This window comes from Lissotriton vulgaris, chromosome 5, assembly GCF_964263255.1.
Source record: "Lissotriton vulgaris chromosome 5, aLisVul1.2, whole genome shotgun sequence".
NCBI classification, from domain to species: domain Eukaryota; kingdom Metazoa; phylum Chordata; class Amphibia; order Caudata; family Salamandridae; genus Lissotriton; species Lissotriton vulgaris.
In genome coordinates, this window is record NC_141693.1 from 1,046,515,548 (window position 1) to 1,046,535,228 (window position 19,681).

A 19,681-nucleotide genomic window follows, 5' to 3' on the forward strand; every position below is an offset into this window, starting at 1 on the left:
CCAGCTCCCTAAAATTCGGTGTACACTCAATGAGCAAGATTACTTTTTCAATACGTCCCAGCTATTTTCCTTTCTGTCTTTACCCACCCGATCTCTCCCTTTTAGTCATGTCAACGCCCTCTCTCCCATCTTTTTATACCTCAACCGAGGTTTTCATTTTCTGTTTACGTCCCATCCAATTACCTCACTTTCTGTATACACCTCAGTCTGCTCCTTTGAGTGGTAACATCGGTATTCTGATAGCTTCTTTGCTCGTTAATCTCTGCATGAAGAGAGCTCCCTCACCCCTTCATATTTGTATAACTTCAGCGAACTCCCTTGCTTATTGGTCCCCGCGTAGAACTCGCCAAACTCCCTCACTGATTCCTACATTGACCTCACTGATTCCTGTGCAGACCTCAGTCAGATAACTCATTGATTCATATATACCCTCAGCCGACTGCTTCACTGACTACTTCATATCCACACCGATTCCTGCAAAGACCTCAACCAGATCCCCCACTCTCTGATCCCAATATAAAACTCAAACAGCTCAGTCCCCTTGATCCCATAATAGAATTTAGCCAACCACCTAATTCAGAGATTTCTGAGTAGATCTCACCAAACCATCACTCACTGATCCTAGTGAAGACTTCAGATAGCTCCCTCGCTCACTGGCCCCTGTACAGACGTAAGACAGCTCTCTCACTTATAGGCCCCGGTAAAGATTTCAGTCAGCTCCATCATTTGTTAATCTCTTTATAGACCTTAGTCATGTTTCTCACTCGTTGATCTCTGCATAAACCGCAAACAATTCCCTCGCTCACTGATCCCTTATAGACTTCAGAAACCTCCCTCATACAACTGTATAGACAGCCAGACGGCTCTCTCACTCATTGATTCCTGTATAAATAGAGTGCTGATACAAAACATGCATTTGTGGTGTTTACATTTAGATTTAACAGTATTTTTCAATGCAGAAGGTGGAAGAAGCCATAGAGGTGGCCACAAGAAATTTGTTTTGGATTGAGAATGAGAGAAAACAGATGGTGAGTAAAACAAAATATAAATTATAACAGTTATAGAACCAGACAATGGTGGTCCTTGTAAATGGGCAATGCAGTAACAAGAGACATGCTCAGCAAAAGTAGACAGGGGACCATGGCAACCAGAATGATAAGTAGACTCTAATAATTTGGAATAGGCAGAAGTGCAGCAGAGGATGAGGGAGAGCTCTTCAGGTGCCATGGTGATATGGTTACCAGGAAACTATCGTTTCATCCCCATACAATTTTCCTCCACAAGGTCCATCACCAGCGGCAGTGTGCATCACGTGTGAGGTTCGACCCAAAGACAGATCTCCAAATAGCCAGCATCAAAGTAAACGACTGAATATAGCACCTACCAGCTCGAGCGGTTCATTTTCTGTACAGTTCGCACAGGAAATTTTTGGACATGTTTTAACCCCTTCGAAGCTAATGACGAGCTGGGCTCGTCATGGCGCTTACCTGCCGTGCGCTCATGACAAGGCCAGCTCGTCATGAATAATGGTTATATTGGTTCTTCAGCGCAGGACGGGAAAACGCCTAGCAGCCATGTGGTTAAAGGGATACGAGAAGCTGTATGTCAATGAGCACAATAGCATAGCAGATATCCTGGCTGCCACTCGGTAACAGCCCCGGGGCTTATTTTTGTTTCTGCTAAACTAATTTGCGAAGTGTAGTTTCTAGATCTGTTCATTGATTGAAAGATACCCCAAATTTCGGTGGATTGCACTGACAAGTGATGAGGAATATGGCCACTTTAGCTGGAACTGCTTGGCTATAAAAGAATATACATAATGACACCTGGGCATACACATTTGGGAAAAAGATTTCTGCCTGAGCCACACCTCATTTGTTGATCTTTCTTTTGAGTCTTATTAACAAGAAGTATGAACTGTACTTTTCTAACCCCAATGTCATTGACCATGCCAGCATTCACATTTAATAAAACTGAACTCAGGATCATCTCAGTAAAAAATATTCTCTGCATTTGGATTAAGTATGGTTGTGTCGTATGCATACTTCATGGGTCCCATTTTTTAGGCAACGTTTTATCTCAATTCTGACCCCAGAGGTGCTGCTTACACTTCCTCAGGAACACTTTTTATTCCCTGTGAGCTAACCAATCTCTCTGGTACCAGATGGCTCATTTATATTGACCATAATTCACAAAATGACTAAAAGTAAATCTGAAGGCCAGTGACTTTTCAAGTCTTCCAGAACACGCTAATTATGCTGACGAACCACCTTAAGTAGGGACCTACGGCTGCATAAGTTTCAGGTTAGACCAGTACGTTTTAGCGTTATAAAAGAGTTGTATATAGGAATTGGTCAGGTTTAATTTTTTTCATAAATGTTCGCTTACCAGATAAAGTGCTCACATTATAGCCCTTCTCCCCATAGGAAAGTACATATGAATTTTTAAATAAATGTCATTGTAAATAATTTACTACTACAAGCATGCTTCTTGCGGTTGGCTGTGTGCATTGGGTTTAGACCATCTGTAATCACTGTGGTGCCCTTTGCTCAATCTACTACTTCACTTTTTTAACCTTTGCAATATTTTAGGAATCAGGTAATTGATGAAGTGTTTGTTGTTTTTTTTTCATCCTGACTAGAAAACCTGTGGGAAATGACTATTTTTGTCAGTCACTGAGGATTTGGAAGCCGTATGCGTACTACTCTCCAACTGTGACATCAAATGGGTTGCATCAAACTTTTAAAAATACAGACAACCCTATAGCTACTTAGACTGTCCCATGGTCGAAGATCTAGGGCCAGATGTAGGTAGGCATTTACCGGTCGGTAACGGCCAAATTCGGCCGTTACCGACCGGTAAATGCAATTTGAGATGTAGGGCCCTGTATTTTACAGAATCGGTAAATTTACCGATCGGTACATTTACCGATTCTGTAAAATACCGAATCGGTATTTTTACCGAATCGGTAAAATTCGGTAATTTTCGGTAATTAAGATTCGGTAAATGTTACTTACCTACATCTGGCCCCTAATCTCTTACATAAGCATATTGAAATGTTAGTGGTGAAATGGATGGGGCACCAACTGGCAGTGGTGTAAGACAACATACTGTGAGTAATTACAAGAACAAAGGTGCAGTGGACCAGAGGAAACTGAACGGAGGAAATGACTCCAACAAGTAATACCTTGAAATCCTAGTACTTTCGAAACAAGCTCTGCTGTGTGTCAGCTCTACACCCATCATGACATATGAATGTCACATGGCCACAGGTAATATAAACAGGGGTTCAAACGTGAAAATAGCAAACTTAGTTTCTTCCAGGAAGGTAGGTCGGATTCGTGAAGCTTGAACGTAGCTTGCGGATTACGAGGGCTGGAGAAACTAAAATATGGGTAGGTATTTGTTACAACAGATTACTTGAAATGATCCTTCGGTGCCCCAACCTGATTTTGCAATTCTGGACAACACAAACAGCCATTGGTGATATTTGCGCCATCAGAAAGAGTGTAAGTACAAGCAGGAGAGGTATACATGGTGCTGCATGCTTGAGAGTAACAGCGTGGGTTCCTGTACTTGGGCTCTGCGGTTCCCATTGGTTCCGGCTGTAGTTAAGAGAGATCACCATGTGGATTACACCAATGGCTGGCGCTGTCTTCAAGCCTCCTCCTAGAGAGATGTTCTCCTGGCGACGAAGAAGCAGGTGCAACAGTGTGTTGTCAGGCCAGCTGTCTCCACACTGTGACACCAAGAATAGATGTAAACACCCCTAAATAAACACTCTCCCTACGGGGCCTCTCCCTCGTTATTCTTCCATGTTGCAGGCCACTGTTCTTGGGCACCCAGTGCGTCCAAAGCGAAGGTTCATGTCTGGTGGAGGAGCCAAATACATCACCCTAAGGGATAAAAAGAAACGTGATTAGTTTTCAAAATCGAAAGAAGAACATCAGTATAAGTCAAAAGTTAACTTTCCAGGCTCTAAGTGGACCAGTAACCTTCAAAGAGGAGTTGGCTTACAAGGCACAGGCCACCGACTCTATGACTTTAGGAAGAAAACAAACTTTTTAAATCTCTTTCCTAAGGGAAAAGAAGCATTTTGGGGGCACAATGCAGAGCTGAAGGAATGATGGAAGAAAGCCACTGTGATAATAAGGGGAGCGAAGTGTTAATTAAACTGTAGAAAAGTTTGGGTCCTGGTGTTGTGGCTCGATTCGTTTACCTACTTGTGGTGAGATATATGTGTGATGTGTCTATGGCCTGTAGTGTATCTGTGTAGTGAAAAAAGCACATTATTGTGTATTTAGTCCTTATGTGAATTCATGCATGTATCTTTTATATTGGAGTAGGTTTCCAAAGCACCTTATATCGATCAGTTTATAACCTGTTAACCTATACAACTTAGCTGTAAACCTAGCTGTAAGTTTAGTTCTAAAATAAACCAGTATTTGTTTCAACTAACAGTACGATGTGCCAGTAAAAATACTCAAAAAAGATTGTGGGACGACAATAATACATGTTCTAAGAAGCCAGCTGTAATGGCGAATAGAGTAGGCAGTCGACACATCTGACAGATTTATGAAGGAAATGGAAAAGAAGTAAGCAGGGTGGGAAGCTGAATTTTGTAAAAAATAAAAATAAATGTAAAAACGCAAGAAGTGAAAGACATAAAAGAGTTAGGAATAAGATTCATGGTGTACATTCTTTAGAACCAATTTTCCATGTATGACAAGTGTCGGGGTTATGAAAGACAGGGGCATTATTCAGGATGTACACAGAGTAAGGAAAATACTGTGGAAAGGGTGGAATTGGAAGGTAGTGGTGAAGGTAGGTCGATGGTATTGAGCTTGGACAAAGGGAAGAATGGGTGCTGGCTGAGGAGAAGGTATGGGAAGAGCCAAAAGCGTGTTCAAGGTTAATGGGTTGGAGATGGAGCCCATGCTTAAGTCAGGGTCATTGATTAGATAAGGCTAAAATGATGCTTCAAACGGGCAATTCTTTCTCGGAAGGACAAGGAATATATGTGGGGGGAAATAGAGTTAAAGGACAGGAACCCTGAGTGAAAAGTGTTTGTACCCAGAAAGGAATGCTTTTACTGGGATTGCCTCAGCAGTGTGACTGATAGGTTGCATATGACCCAGGATTCAAAAATCCGATAACACTGGTGGCAAGAGCAATGTTGGGGGTGACGAGCGACTGTGCTGTCTTGGAAGATAGAGTGGTACTCTTAATAGGTTTGTTCACCACAAACATGTGAAGGAGAATGGTTTACATGAGAAGAGTGCCCATTATAGTAATGGAGGAGATCAAAAAGAGGCTTGAAGTAATTGCACATGGGTGGGATCGAACTGGTTGAACCATCGGAATAGCTTTCACCTGTAAAGAAAGAAAGCTGACCATTGAGGTTCTATTAATTAGAGATGTTTTTTTTTTATTATTAAATATAATGAGATGATTTTACGGCTTAAGCTGTCCGTCGTATTCAGAAATTGCATCTAAAGTAGACTTGCGGGGCGTGGCCAAGATGGCGGGGTGAGCGGACGCTTCCTCCCGTAGCTCCTCCGGCCCAGCTCCGCTTGAGCCCCGATTTCTGCGCTTCTCTCCCCCCGCGGCTGCATCGCGGGTGAGAGGACTGTGCCGGAGTTCGTGGGGCACATTTTGGTGCCACTTTGGCTTCTGTGGCCCCGGGGGAAGTTCCCGAGAAGTTCATTCTGAGATCGCTCCGAGGAGTAGAGCCCGGGTCGCCCCGAGGAGAAGAGCCTGGAGGCGGAGCGTAGTGCGGCGCCGTCCGCGCGCCTCGGCTGGCCCGAGTGCTGAACAGCGGGAAGCCTGTGATCCCGAGGGAGCGGACTAGACGGACTCCGCGGAGTGAGGTGGCTCCCTGGCCGGTGCCCTGGCGGCGGGCACCATTGCTGGACGACGGACCTTAGCCCTGCACCGGCGGTCTCCCCCCTACCCGGGGCCTCGAAGGGTGACGACTTGCGAACTCCGCGCCTGGAGGCGCTGGATGGCGGAGTTCGAGCAGTGCCCGAGCCGGACAAATCAACTGGTGGTGGAGGGAGGCATTGGTTTCATGCTCTCTGGACCCGTTACCATTTGAGACTCGCCCACGGACTTGCTGGCCCGGGCTGCCTTCTTGGGTCCCACCCTCCCGCCATCTTGTCTTTGTGTGGCTGAGCCCAGTGATCCCTGCCCGCGCCCTTCTCACATGGGAGCCTCGGCTGGTCCTGGCACCGACTCATCTGATGCCCTCCCTGGGAGCACGAAGCAGGAGGCCTACACCTCGGACGTTGCTGCCTGTCCTACTGGCCCAGGGGCCGTCTTGCCCAGGCCCAGACCGCCATTTTGTCGCCTGTGACGCACCACCCTTGTCTTCGGCGAAGGCCTCACATCTGGTGCCCGCGAGCGGCGGAGCTCGCCTACAGCAACTGACCCTGGGCTTTGCCGGGCCCCAAGATGACTGGAAGACGAGGCGCAGCGCGAGGAGACCGCACTTTGCCGGAAATGCTCGGCAGGTCCCAGCAACTACGCGACAGGACGCAGCCGTCCCCGGGGGCCTCCCGGGCATCAACGGACGCAACTGTGGGCGAGCCGCCGGTCACGCGGTCCTTCATGGAGGACCTATTCAGCTCCCTCAAGGAGGAATTTCAAACCCTTAAGACCGAAGTGGCTGGAGAGGTCCGGGAGGTGCGCAGGGAAGTCGAGGGCCTGGGCGAGCGGGTCGATACTGTGGAGACGGCGGCTCAACGCCGCGATGAGGAGATAACCCATCTCCAGCAGGATGTCCTCCGCCTCCGGGAGCAATGTGTTGAGCTCCAGGCCCACTCGGAGGACCTCGAGAACAGGTCCAGGCGGAACAACATCCGGGTGCGGGGTGTTTCATCCGCGGATGAAGGTGCGGACCTAGTGGCTTATCTGCAGGACCTGTTCCGCGACATCTTGGGGGAAGGAGCGGATTTCCCAATCCGCATTGACAGAGCACATAGGGTGGGCCGCCAACGCCAGTCCTCGGCTCCCCCGCCTGATATCCTGGCATTCTTGCCGGATTTCCCCCTAAAGGAGCGCATCATGGCGGAGGCCCGCAGGAAGCAGCCACTGACCTTCCGAGATAGACCTGTGGCGCTCTATCAGGACCTGTCCGCCATCACACTACAGAAGCGCAGGTCCTTCCGCATCGCTACGGACTTTCTGCGAGAGCACGAGACAGCCTATTCCTGGGGTCACCCCTTCCGTCTTATCTTTCGATGGAATGGGGTGCTGCATCAGCTGCGCTCCTTACAGGATGTCTGCGGAGTGCTGGGTCTTACTGCTACGGAGGAGGAAGGGGCTACACCCGCATGGCGGCGCCCCGAGCGGCGGGGCCGACGGAGGTCGAGAAGGCGCCCATCGTCAGCGCCAGCGAGTCGTCCGGACTCGCCCACCATCAGATCTGAAATGGCGGAGGCCCTGAGGACTGCGGCCAGGAACTTGCCTGAATCTACTGGTGTGGCCTTAACGGCCTAATTTTTCTCCGGGGGGAGAGGCTCTTAGCTTTGACGATGCTGGGCTGGGGGCTGGGGGGGCGAGGGGGGTGGTGTGTGGCTGGACGTCCACTTGACTGTTTTCTGCAGACTCGCCCATTTGGGCTAGACTGAGACTATGGGGTGTTGTTTTCTGCTTTTTGTTTTGGCTGGTTGCCATAAGGGGGTTTTGGGGGGGCTTCACTGTTGGTTTGTTGTGGGGGGGGGGTCCCGTCCGAAATTGTCCGAACGTGTACGATGCCGCTTTTGGCCTTCCCTGCACCCCTACCCCGCGCGCCCCCTCCGCTGATCCCCCGCCTGCGGCATAGCGCGTTGTTTCCCCGGAGGCGATGCCACCCCTGAAAGTTGTGACCCTTAATGTTAAGGGTCTGAATAACCCCGTGAAGCGTAGGGCGATCCTTTCCCTGTTGGAGGGGTCGCAGGCGGATATCTGCCTCCTGCAGGAGACCCATTTACTTTCCAGGGATTGCCATAGGTTGCGCTCTGCTAAGTTCCCCACGCAACTCTTTTCCTCTGCTGCGACTAAGACCGCTGGGGTGGCCATTCTCCTAGCCAGCTCCTTTAGGGGGGAGGTGTTGTATAAACATGCTGAGCAGAAGGGGAGGCTTTTAGTGTATCGCATGCGCTTGGGTGGTGTTGCCTTTACGGTTGGTTCGGTTTACAGCCCAAACGACCACCAGGATCGTTTCCTGGAATCGGTGTTGGTGGACGTTACTGCCTCGCCCGATCGCCATATCATCTTGGGGGGAGACCTGAATATGGTCTTCGACTCCACTCTAGATAGGTCTGCCCAGCGCTTCCCGCAGACAGGGGAGCTTTCTAAGGCGGTACAGGACCAGATTGCGGAGATGGACCTGCATGACCTCTGGCGCACCATGCACCCCACCGATAGGGACTACTCCTATTTCTCCCACGCACACCGTACTTATTCGCGGTTGGATTATCTTTTGGTGAGCGGCCCGCTCCGCTCGGCCGCCATGGCGGCGGACATCGGGGTCTTGTCCCTGTCCGATCATGCGCCGGTTTCCGGAGTCTTTGCGTGGCCGGCGGCCCCCCCATCCAGAGGGATGTGGCGGCTCCGGCACACGCTTCTCCATAAGAAATCGGTAGTGAAGCGGGTGGAGGAGGTCATCCAGGACTACTTGACCCACAATAACAACTCTGACACGTCCCTGGCCACGCAGTGGGCGGCTTTGAAAACAGTCGTCAGGGGAGAGTTTATCTCCATTTCCTCGGCGGAAAACAAGGAACGCCAGCGCAAGAGGGAGGAACTGACAGCGCAGGTTAGGGAGCTTGAGCAGGTCCACCGCCGAACGGGGGCTCCTCGTGTTTGGAAGCAACTGAAGGCGGCACGGAAACTCCTCTCTGCGTTGGATCTGGATCGGGCGGAGTACGCAGCGCTGCGCCTGAAACATGCCTTTTACACCGGCGGGGACAGGTGCGGTAAGCTCCTGGCCCATAGGCTCAGGGCCGCGCAGCAACGCAATGTGGTGAAGGAGCTGGTGGGAGTGGGTGGGATCCCGGTTTCCGGTGACGCGGAGGTGGCAGACACCTTTCGTTCCTTTTACGAGGCACTGTACGCTTCAGAGCCTTCCCCACCGGGAGAGGCTGAGGCCTATTTGGATTCCGTGACCCTCCCGGCCTTGGACCCCTCCCAGGCGGACCACCTAGAGAGAGACATTCACGTGGAGGAGGTCATCTCCGCGATCGCACGGCTGAAGCATGGTAAAGCTCCGGGCCCGGATGGCTACACGGCCTTGTTCTACAAGACCTTCTGTCCCACTGTTGCTCCTCTCCTGGCCCGCTTGTTCAATTCCTTCTCCGAACCGGGTGCCATCCCACCGGACCTCCTCTCGGCGACTGTGTCGGTTATCCCCAAGCCGGGGAAGGACCGGACCTTGTGCGGCTCGTACCGGCCCATTTCGCTCCTAAATGTGGACCTCAAGCTTTATACCGGAATCTTGGCGGCCAGACTGGGTCTACACCTACCAGGTTTGGTGGAGGCGGATCAGGCCGGTTTTGTACCCGGTAGGCAGACGGTCGACAACACGAAGAGGGTGACGCACGTGCTGGAAAAGGCCTCACGCGTCCCGGGGGAGCGGATGCTGCTATCGGTCGACGCGGAGAAGGCCTTTGATAGGGTTCATTGGCCATATCTCGAGCTGGTTCTTGGGAAACTGGGGATCGGCGAGAAGTTCCGCACTATGGTCTTTAACTGCTATAGGCGACCGTCGGCGTCAGTGCGTGTCAATGGACACAGCTCCAGCAGCTTCGCCATTGAGCGCGGCACGAGACAGGGTTGCCCCCTCTCGCCACTCCTCTTTGCCCTTTATATGGAGCCGTTTGCGCAGAGGATCCGCGACAACCCGGACGCTATTGGGGTGAAGATGGGGCAATACACACACACTGTCAGCTTATACGCGGACGATGTCTTGCTGACCCTAGATGACCCCAGGCGGTCACTCCCTGCCTGCGTCCAGGAGCTGAACGCTTTTGGCCGCGTCGCGGGCTTTAAAATGAACATGGCCAAGTCGGCTGCGCTGGATGTGTCGCTTTCTGCCGACACCAGGCGGGACCTTCAAAGTCTCTTCCCTATGCAGTGGTCCTCCTCCACGGTGACTTACCTGGACATTTTGCTTGCTCCCTCCCTGCCTGCTATGGTCGCGGCTAACTATTCCTCTCTGGGCAAAAAGATCAAAGAGGAACTCGGCCGATGGAACAAGGGCCTACTTTCGTGGCTGGGCCGTATTGCGGCGGTGAAGATGACAATACTACCCCAGATCCTGTATCTTTTTCGCGCTCTGCCTCTTCAGCCCCCCGTGGGTTGGATACGGCAGGCGCAGGCAGACATCTCCCGCTTTGTGTGGCAGGGCCGTAAGCCTCGGATGAAGCGGGTCCTCTCCATGCTTGCCCCGGAGGCGGGAGGTCTCGGAGTCCCGGACCTCCGGAAGTACTTCCAGGCGGCGCAGCTCCGGTACCTGGTGGAGTGGAGCCGGTGGGAATCGGACAAACACTGGTTCTTTCAAGACCAGGCAGTTGCAGGCCGTACCCTCCAGGAGGTCCCGTTCCTGCGGCGCATCCACCGCCCACCTAATCTCTACGCTTCCTTTATCACCCGGGTCCCGCTAAGAGTGTGGGACGCGGTGTGTGAGCTTCGGGAGCTCACCACTTTTCCATCGCCGTTCACTCCCATTGCTGGCAACCCGGACTTCACCCCGGGTCTGGAGCCGGGGGCCTTTTCCCACTGGGTGAGCGCGGGATGCAGGGCGCTTTTCCAGATCTACGGACCGGAGGGCGTGCTCCCCTTCCAGCAGCTCCGACAGGAGTTTGGCCTGACGGAGGGGGACAGACTGCGTTACATGCAAGTCCGCCACTGGGCTCTTCAACCCCCAGTGCGTGACGTCGCCGCCCGTTCGATTACGCCCTTTGAGCGATGGTTGGTAACCCGGGCCTCGGACGCCAAACTCATCACTGATTTGTATAAGTTTCTCCAACCCCCGCCGTTTCATTACCATAACCCAGGGAGGGAGCGCTGGCACAGGGAACTGGGCAGGACCCTGAGCCACAAGGAGTGGGACAAGATTGCATATCGGGCGAGGCACTCTGCGTACCACACTGGGCTGACGGAAACCTTCACTAAAGTGTCCACCTATTGGTACTACACCCCGGAGCGGCTCTACGAGATGCGCAAAATAGGCGATAAGGGTTGCTGGCGCGGCTGCGGACAGGAGGGTACCCTCACGCACATTCTCTGGGAGTGCCCGGTGCTGTCGGCCTACTGGAAGGAAGTCTTAGATGAGGTGGATAGGCATTTTGAGATCGAGCTTCCGCGCTTCCCCGCGTATGTCTTGCTTGGCCTCCCCAATGATTTGATGTACCCGCTGAAATCCCGCAGGGGCAGGCAGATTGCGATTGCGCTAGGCTCCGCCGTCCAGAACATACTGGTACTTTGGCGCTCCCCCACTGCCCCCTCTATCACTGGTTGGTTGCATAGGCTCTGGCAGGTACTGGGCATGGAGAAGATATCGCTAACGGTGGCTGGGAATGTTGACCAGTTTGAGGAGCTCTGGCATCCCTTTTTGGCACTGCTGTCCACGGAATTTCGCGAGCTTACGTGTCCACGGTACCTGCGCCTCCTTAGGCTGACGCCGCCGGCGCCAGCGGCGGAGTGAATGTGCGGATTGGGGGCCGAGGGTTGGGGGTGGGAAGTGGAGTTATATGCTTCTAATGCTGACTTTCGGACGGGGATGTTGGGGTATTGTTTTCTCTTCTTTCCTTCTTTGCTTTTCTTTCTCCTTCCTTTCTGGGGTCGAGGGGCTGGTGGAACGGTACGCTTCTCTTTCACTGTGTCGCGGAGTGTTATTTTGGTTTGACCTTGCCTAGGGAGTGGGGGCCTACAGGGGGATCGTACACAATGCCTTATTGCCTATGTCTTTGCCTTGTTACCCTCTGGGGCATCCTGTCTCCCTCTTTTCCTTCTGACTCGCTGCAACGTTTTGCTTCTTGTATTGTATGTTTACCTGACTTCCTGCTCCCCTCCCCGTGTTTTTTTATGCCTTAATAAAAATACTTTAAACCTAAAGTAGACTTGCCACCAAATGTGTCTTCAAAGGCTTACCACCAAACATCTTCATCTAAAATCGAAGGGTTGATGGGCTTCCTCACTATGGAGGGTATTTCTCAATTCACTTAAACATTTATCTTGGTCAAGGCATTAGTGCATTCCAGTGTGTGATGAAAAGATTATTTAATGACCTACGTATTGTATTCTTATCCCAGAATGACCAATTAGTCTATGGTGCAATAGATTGCTATTAAGGTTGTTGTATCTATAACAGACCAAGAATGTGGAGACCGAGACAACCCCAAGGCAAAAAACGAATGTAAAAATGACAACACGCCATTGTAGACCGTTAGGAGCCTTCACATATCTGGTCCATTTTTGCAGATGTAAAGGAGCAGATCAAGGCACTCAGGAGTCCCTGAGGGTACCAGATGCATTTATATTGACACTTACTGCATCCTTAAAACTCATCATGGGTGAAAGTAATCTCTGTAGCCCAAGGCAAGTGCTTTTTTACTGTAATTGTGAGCAGGCATATTTTTAAAGCAACTAAATTACTGATCCTATAGGTTAATGAGAGGGGTAAAAATTAGAGATGTTGATAGTTGAAAACACAAGGCAGCTTATGCTTTAGAGGGTGCCAGAGGACCCGTGACAGGAGGGTCATTTTATCTAAGCACTACTGGGAGATACTGGAGCTCCTTCTCCTCCCAGGCTGCCTAGAAAAGAAAAAGAGGGTCCTGGACCTCACAGCTTATCTTTGTCTTCAGAAAGGTCATGGTATAATCCGGCATATTTCGATTCCGATCCATGGCTACTTTTGAGGGAGCTGGATGTTTTCAAAAAGATATGGGCATCATTTGCATACATGTAAAAAGCCATGGGACCATGGACCATGGGATCAGACAAGTGGTGCAAATTGCTTCACATAAATGTTGAACACCCTATCTGTAGCAGAACATTCAGCCTGGTAGGCAACCTGATTGAGATATATTCAACAGAAATAATGGACAGCAGAGTCAAAGATCACTGACACTGACCAAGCTTTAAAGCCATGGCTCTGGCACTGCCACCATCAGCCTAAAGAGTAAGGGCCGGATGCATCAAAGGGTTTTACCCATTCTGTGTCTAGGAAAATGTGTTCATACATATAGCCCATAGTCACCAAAATCTGCGGAAGGATCAGATTCCATGGCCCGATTTGAAGGTGACCAAACAGGAACTCGTCCAGTATTCCTTTCCAGGTAGTTTCCTCCAAGCTCGCCCGAAATAGGATGCAGCAATTACCCTGCTGACAGAAGCGGAGAAATAGATGGGTGGCTTGCCAATGGTATGGCCCATAAGATGGCAAGGTTCATCTTATCCATAGGTTTCATTTACAATGCTGCGACCTCTACTTGCATATAGGTGTCGAGGATGATCCCACAAGAAAGTGAGAGGCTAAGGACATGTAGTAAAACAGGGTTCTTTCCTTGTAGCAGCCCGTGTTCACTTCCATTATTCCTAGTGGCTGTCGTAGCTCCAGGATGCCCGCAGGGTTACAGTGTGCTCTACAAATGGTAAAAATAAATAAATAAATAAATAAATAAATAAGAAAGGGACTTGAGGAAGGCATAACATGCCACACTTAGTGCTAACAAGGGTCTGATCTCATGGTATCAGCTACCATTTTTATTAGGTCAGTGATGATGCACCTGTCATCAGAACTGAATGCCGAGAGGCACACTGCATGCCTCCCCAACTTAGTACTATTAACAATAACACAGAATCATCCATTGCAGACCCTTTTGACTGTGACATACACTAACTTTGAATACAGTAAGCCCTTCACTCTTTGGAGTGGTTTGCCTGAGCCCTCAGCAAGTATCAGGTTAGTTCTCATCTGGATGGTCTCCTGGCTGCCATGGCATGATGTGAGGGATGTCGTTGGCGCTGTTCTTGATACCAGCTGGTATTACGGTGATAGTGGTGCATTCATGGGCACAGAGTTCCATGTTACCATTCAGGGTCATCACCAGGTGTCTATTGCAAGTTAGTTTCCCTTGCCTCTGGCTCCAGAATCACCACGGCAAGGCAGACATTTTTGAACATTACATGTATCTTGCTCACGCCCTCTCATTACTGTTGTCCCTTTGAGAGCTGTCACCTTCCACAGGGTGAACTCAAAAGGTGCTTGGAAGTTTCCTCCAGGGAGTTCATTTCTAACCAGAAACCCATCTACAACATCAATATCTTTTTGATTGCACTCCTCTTTTGGCTTGATTGGTCATCATTCCTCCACCGTCTCTATTGCCTTTATTTAGAATCTAGACCGTCAGGAACCCAGTGAGATGACACAGATAAGGTGTCTCATATGGCAAGGCCAAATAACACTGAGGCTTGTGTGCACTTGGTGGTACAGAGTTGCGTGCTTCATTTGTCACCATGCCACCCCAGTTTAGACCCAGCCATATGGAAATCAGTCTTGGCCTGTGCCTCATGGGAACAGTTCAGATCAAACTGCAAAGCCAGGTCCTCCCTGGACCGGAAACAAGCACCCTGGGACCGGTTTCTGGGTATTACCCTTCATCAGCCAGGCTATCTTGAATCAGTGGCACAGTGAGCAAGGGACCCACGTCTGGGCATACCTATCCCACTTAGGGTGAACGGTTGCGTGTTTCATTTCACCACAAGAAACTGTGGATGGACTATTATAGGCCCCTACCATTTTTGGGAGCGCTTTATTCATTTAGTGCATAAAGCGCTTTGACTTCCCATTTGCTTAGGGCCACGGCAAAGTGATTTTTTGTGTTCAATGCCTAATTTCTTCATGTACATTTGAAAGGCCACTCCATTGAAACGAAGTTCACTGTCTGTTTTGAGGATTGTTGGTAAGCACGTTCTCCTACTCAGGATTTACATGTTCAAAAGCGGTAGTCACAACCATGTCGACCACAGAGTATGTCAAAGAGGCATCCTACCACAGGTTTCCTCAATGAGACTTCTATGGCCACCAGAAGCTGCTGACTGTTGGAGAGAAGACAGAGGTCCACATTCACTCTTAACTTCTTAATCTCTCTGTGACAAATGGGACCATCAATGGGAACCACAACTTTTCTAAGAGCTGTGTTTTAGTCTTTGCCAGGCCCTCGTGTCCTTGATAGGCCAGTTGGATTACTTGGTATTGCAAGGCACCCGTGGCTCCAATTTTATCACCTCTCAGCAGCACACCATTTCCAGTTAGGCTTAGTTCATGTCACCTTCTTCTCCACAGCACAGTGTTTGAAATGTCTTAGTCTCCTCGTTCCAATGAGCAGCTAGAAACCTCTTCCCTGAGTTTGATTTCAAAGTAGCAAAACCATTTGTATAGAGATGTACCTCGTTGATGACTGCGCAAATTTCAACCATTGGCATTGCTTTCGGGCAAGAACTATGTGTCACCATGTTAATATACTCTTCCATTTTCTCTGACTGCTCGCCATCACCTGTCTTGCAGGCAGCAGAGTGGTGTGACAGATAGTCTGCATTGTTGCCAGTCACTGTCTTGTGTATTATTGAAAAGTTTTACTTTTGGAGTTGGAGGGCCAGTTTCTCTACCCTGAATGGTGGATATTGAGCAGTTGCACCAAACAATGGGACAAGAAGTTCATGATCAGTCACTACTTTGATATTTAGGCAAGAGTGACAAATAATGCAGTCCCACTTTAGGGCCAGTGCCCCTGGCCTTTTTCAGTTAGTCAGACCTCTCCTTGACAAAGATCCTCACTTTCACAGAGGCCCACTCATATGATAGGTTTGTTTCAAAAACCTCTGCTAATACTAGATTAGTTACGGCCTGGAAAGGGTACATGTGCATCCGCATAGGAATTAGTTTGAGTTTAGGCCATACCTCGATAAATTGCTGGTTGTATATTGTGCTCACCGGTGATGCTTCATCAATCAGCCTTATATGTGCACTTGATGATTTGTTGACAAATGATATCAGAAATTCCTCTTCCTTCTCGCTGAATTCACTGTCACATATGCTCAGGAGGTTCGTTTTTTCTGAGTCTATGTCTACTCATCGTGATCTTGTGATGTGACCTGTGTTAATTTTGTTGGTGCAGTAGCAACATCTCTTCTGTCCACGTGGCTTTTTCTGCCTCCATGACACACTCTTGCAAAGTGGCTCTGGGTTAACAGGCAGAGCCTGTCCACAGTCAGTATGTCCTTTAAAGCCACTTTTTGCTCATTGAAGATGTGGAAGAACAGTTGATCTACAGTCCTAGATCAGTTGAGTGGGTGTTCTTGTGTAGGTCATCATCAATGCATGCACTGCCAAGTTCCCTTAGTCTTGTGTACAAATTGCCATTTTTATTGGCCATGCTGGTATTGTGCTTAATGCCGCACAAACCTCTCATAGTCTAGATTCAGAGGGGGGTTGAAATGTGCATCCAGAGCAGCCATCACCCTATTACAGTTGGACTCAACTCCAGTAAGAGGTACATTTGGAAAGATATTGAAAATGTCTTCATCAGCATAATTATTTTAGTATGGATCATAGTGAGAAAAACAATTGATGGATGAATTGCTTGAAATAATCTCAGCCACTGGTAGTTACTCTGCCCTCTAATCCAGTCCACTGTTTCATTGTCCACGACACTACGTCAGATTGGAACCACCAATATGCAGTTCTTGATTTTTTTCTCCAACAGGAACCATCCAGCTCGAACTACCAGGACAGGTCGCCTCTGAACAGGAACACAAGTAACTCAAGAAACTGTTTTTGCTTATTTGCACCTCTTCGATTGTTTGAAGTTTGAATTCTATTGCACGGTGAGTGGGGAACCAACATCTGGCTATACCCGTCACACTTTAGGGCAAAGCACTTAGGAAAACAAAAAAGAAGGATAGTAAGTAAGGATGAAAATGTAGGATTGATTCACTCTCGGTAGAGTCTCTTTGGTAACCACAAAATAGTTAGTGATATTGTCGATCCTTACAGGCCATCAGGGTGAAACTCTACCTGAAGCAGACAGTTCACTAAAAGTAGGCTGCAGACACCCCGTCGTGCCTATGTAGCACAAGATTTACTGCTGCTGGTGAGAGGACAGCGAACGCCCACTTGGCTGAGGAGTCACTCTGCCTTGATCACTCCATCCATAGGCACTTCAGATGTAGCAAGGGGAACGGACCCTCAGTGACGAGCTGCGAGCGGCAAATACAGGCAGTTTGTGTACTATGGACCGCAGCTTCAGAAGTTCCTCATCTGTATTTATTGCAGGATCGATCATAGAGTCACTTAACTGCGCATCTGATGGTACTCAAGAGGAGGAAGGCACCAGTTGGAGCTGCGATGCGCATGCAACTACAGTCACAAGAACATATCAACCCAGGCCACTACAACAAGGCCTAACGTCCATTAGGGGGGAGTCTTGCGCATCGTGCTGTGACTTCCAACATGCACTCTGCAGGTCACTGTTAAAGAAGGGGTGCGAGTCAGGAACCAGCTTCTGAAGAGATGACCTCGTGTGCCCGGGACTTTGTTTGTCTGTAAATTGTGCGGGTCTCTACCCACACACACTTAGGGGTTTTAGGGTACTTCGCCTATCCTGGTTGCACCATGACCTAGGCATAGCTAATACACGAAACGCAAACACAGCAAGGCGCCACACTTCCTGGAATATCCTAAAACCTATCTATTAGACACCTCCTCTCAGAGATGTATGTGGAGTGCGGATGCTGCATCATGCGCTTGCAGCAGCGTTCACTGAGCTGGGGGGTATGCCCCATTGCCACAACCTCGCCACCAATGTAGAGAGGGCTGTGGAGGGAGACCACGCAACATGCCACATTCATCAGGTGCTACCTAGGCCCTGGTTCATGCATGTCAGCTCCCAACTTTATTAGACCGCAGATGACAAAAAAATGGAACAATGCATTGCGCGGGCACTTGTTTATTTAATAAGCATTTGAAAGAAAACAATGTGGCACTGATTATCTAGTTTGTCTGACGACTGTAATGGATGCTCACTCGCTTCAGCCCTCTCTTGCTACTTTCTCGCACAGGTGCTCTCTTACTCCAGTTGTAAAGAGCACGCTCTCCCATGCTCTCAAACATTTTCTTTTTTTCACCTTCTGACCCCTGACACACGCTAGTGTTTTTTCCTATAGCTCTCTTTCCCTCTCTAACCCTTTTGGGCAGACTTTACTGTGTCATTCCATCGTAGCCCCTTCTCTCTCCCCCTCATTCATTTTCTCTCTGTGTGCATCTCTCTCACACACATAAAGTCCGTCTTTCTTTATCCCCAATACAAATTGTACATCCACGTTAAAGCATTCCAGTTTAGAAAAACAAACACTTCAACACAATTGCTGTGTGTAGCTCAGCATCCAACTATTAGTTCTTTCTTATTTTGTTAATCTGCTCAGCTCAAATGTATGGGTCTGTAATTTGTTTTCACGTCGTGAAAACGCCACTACAGGGCATTCTTCGACAAGGGCGCTGGGCTCGAAAGCTCACACACAGGGATGCGAGGGAGTGGAGCAGCATTCTAATTGCGTGTGCGTGGTGAGCTGGCCACTGCCCAGAGAGTGGGCTAGAGCGCGCCAGAGTAGGACGCGGCGCGTGCCTGGAAGAGATGCTGTAGGACGCCAGGCGACTGTACAGACAACTGCCAGTTACGTGCATGTGATTGGCAGATTTCCAGTGCACGTGTTTGTGCTGCCTCAGACTGCTGATCATTTCCATCTTTATACAGTTGATGTGCGCGCACTCGGACTAGAGTTCCACTGCCTAAATACACTTGGGGGGTTATTTACCAGCCCTTGCGCCGCTGAGGCGTCACTTTTTCCCATATTAAAAGTGAGGCACCGAAGACGCAAGGGGCTTGTAAAAATAAGCCCATAGGGTTTTAAGAACAATAAGAAAAATTAGCACAATCATTGGAAAGTTAGGATTTTACAGCCAATCAAAAGTTAGAAGTTGGTCAACAATGAAAATGCTTGCTTAACATGTAATGACAGCTATTTTGACAACTCAAAAATTGTGTTATTAATTTGTGAACAGGTGAGCACTACTAACTTAATAAACACAGTCTGGTTAGGTCACAACACAGTTCTGTGAGTGTTAGGTTCAATTTCAAAGTCAACAATAGACCACAATAAAAGTCCCAAAGCAATTTAGGGAGCACAGAGAAAAACGTAATGAGGAAAAAGTGGTTAAGATCATTAAACAGGATAAGGGGACCTGGAGATATGAATTTCTAAAGATTTAAATAAAAAACACCTAAAAAAGTAAACTGCCATTCAAAGATAACAGTTCGTGATGGACGGTGACCAATGCATGATTTCAAACTGATTGTGATGGAACAGGTCTCAGAAACACCAAGTGGGTCGTCCTAGTCAAAGGTTTTACCTTCAGACTTATGGGGTCATTTTGAGTTTGGAAGAGAGGTTACTTTGCCACAAATAGGGTGGAGTCCACAGTAAGTTAGATTGAAGGTCTGTGTCCTCTATTTAGAGATGGTCAACCAGTCATGTTTCTGCTAGTAGAGCCTCTGCTGGCTCTTCTGGTGGAAAGCTTAAACCAACAGCCCCATGGACATGGGGCTTTTGGTCTAAATAACTTAGAATGTCAGCC

General features: G+C 49.1%; 1 long non-coding RNA gene across 1 annotated transcript in view; it reads right to left on the minus strand.

Annotated features, from left to right (window-relative positions):
* Window positions 1–1,678: 1,678 nt before the first annotated feature.
* Window positions 1,679–19,681, minus strand: part of LOC147711969 (uncharacterized) — a 32,521-nt gene continuing 14,518 nt past the window's right edge. The window contains exon 3 of the long non-coding RNA XR_015295969.1: window positions 1,679–3,896. This is a non-coding gene — a long non-coding RNA (uncharacterized LOC147711969). The remainder of the gene's footprint in view (window positions 3,897–19,681) is intronic.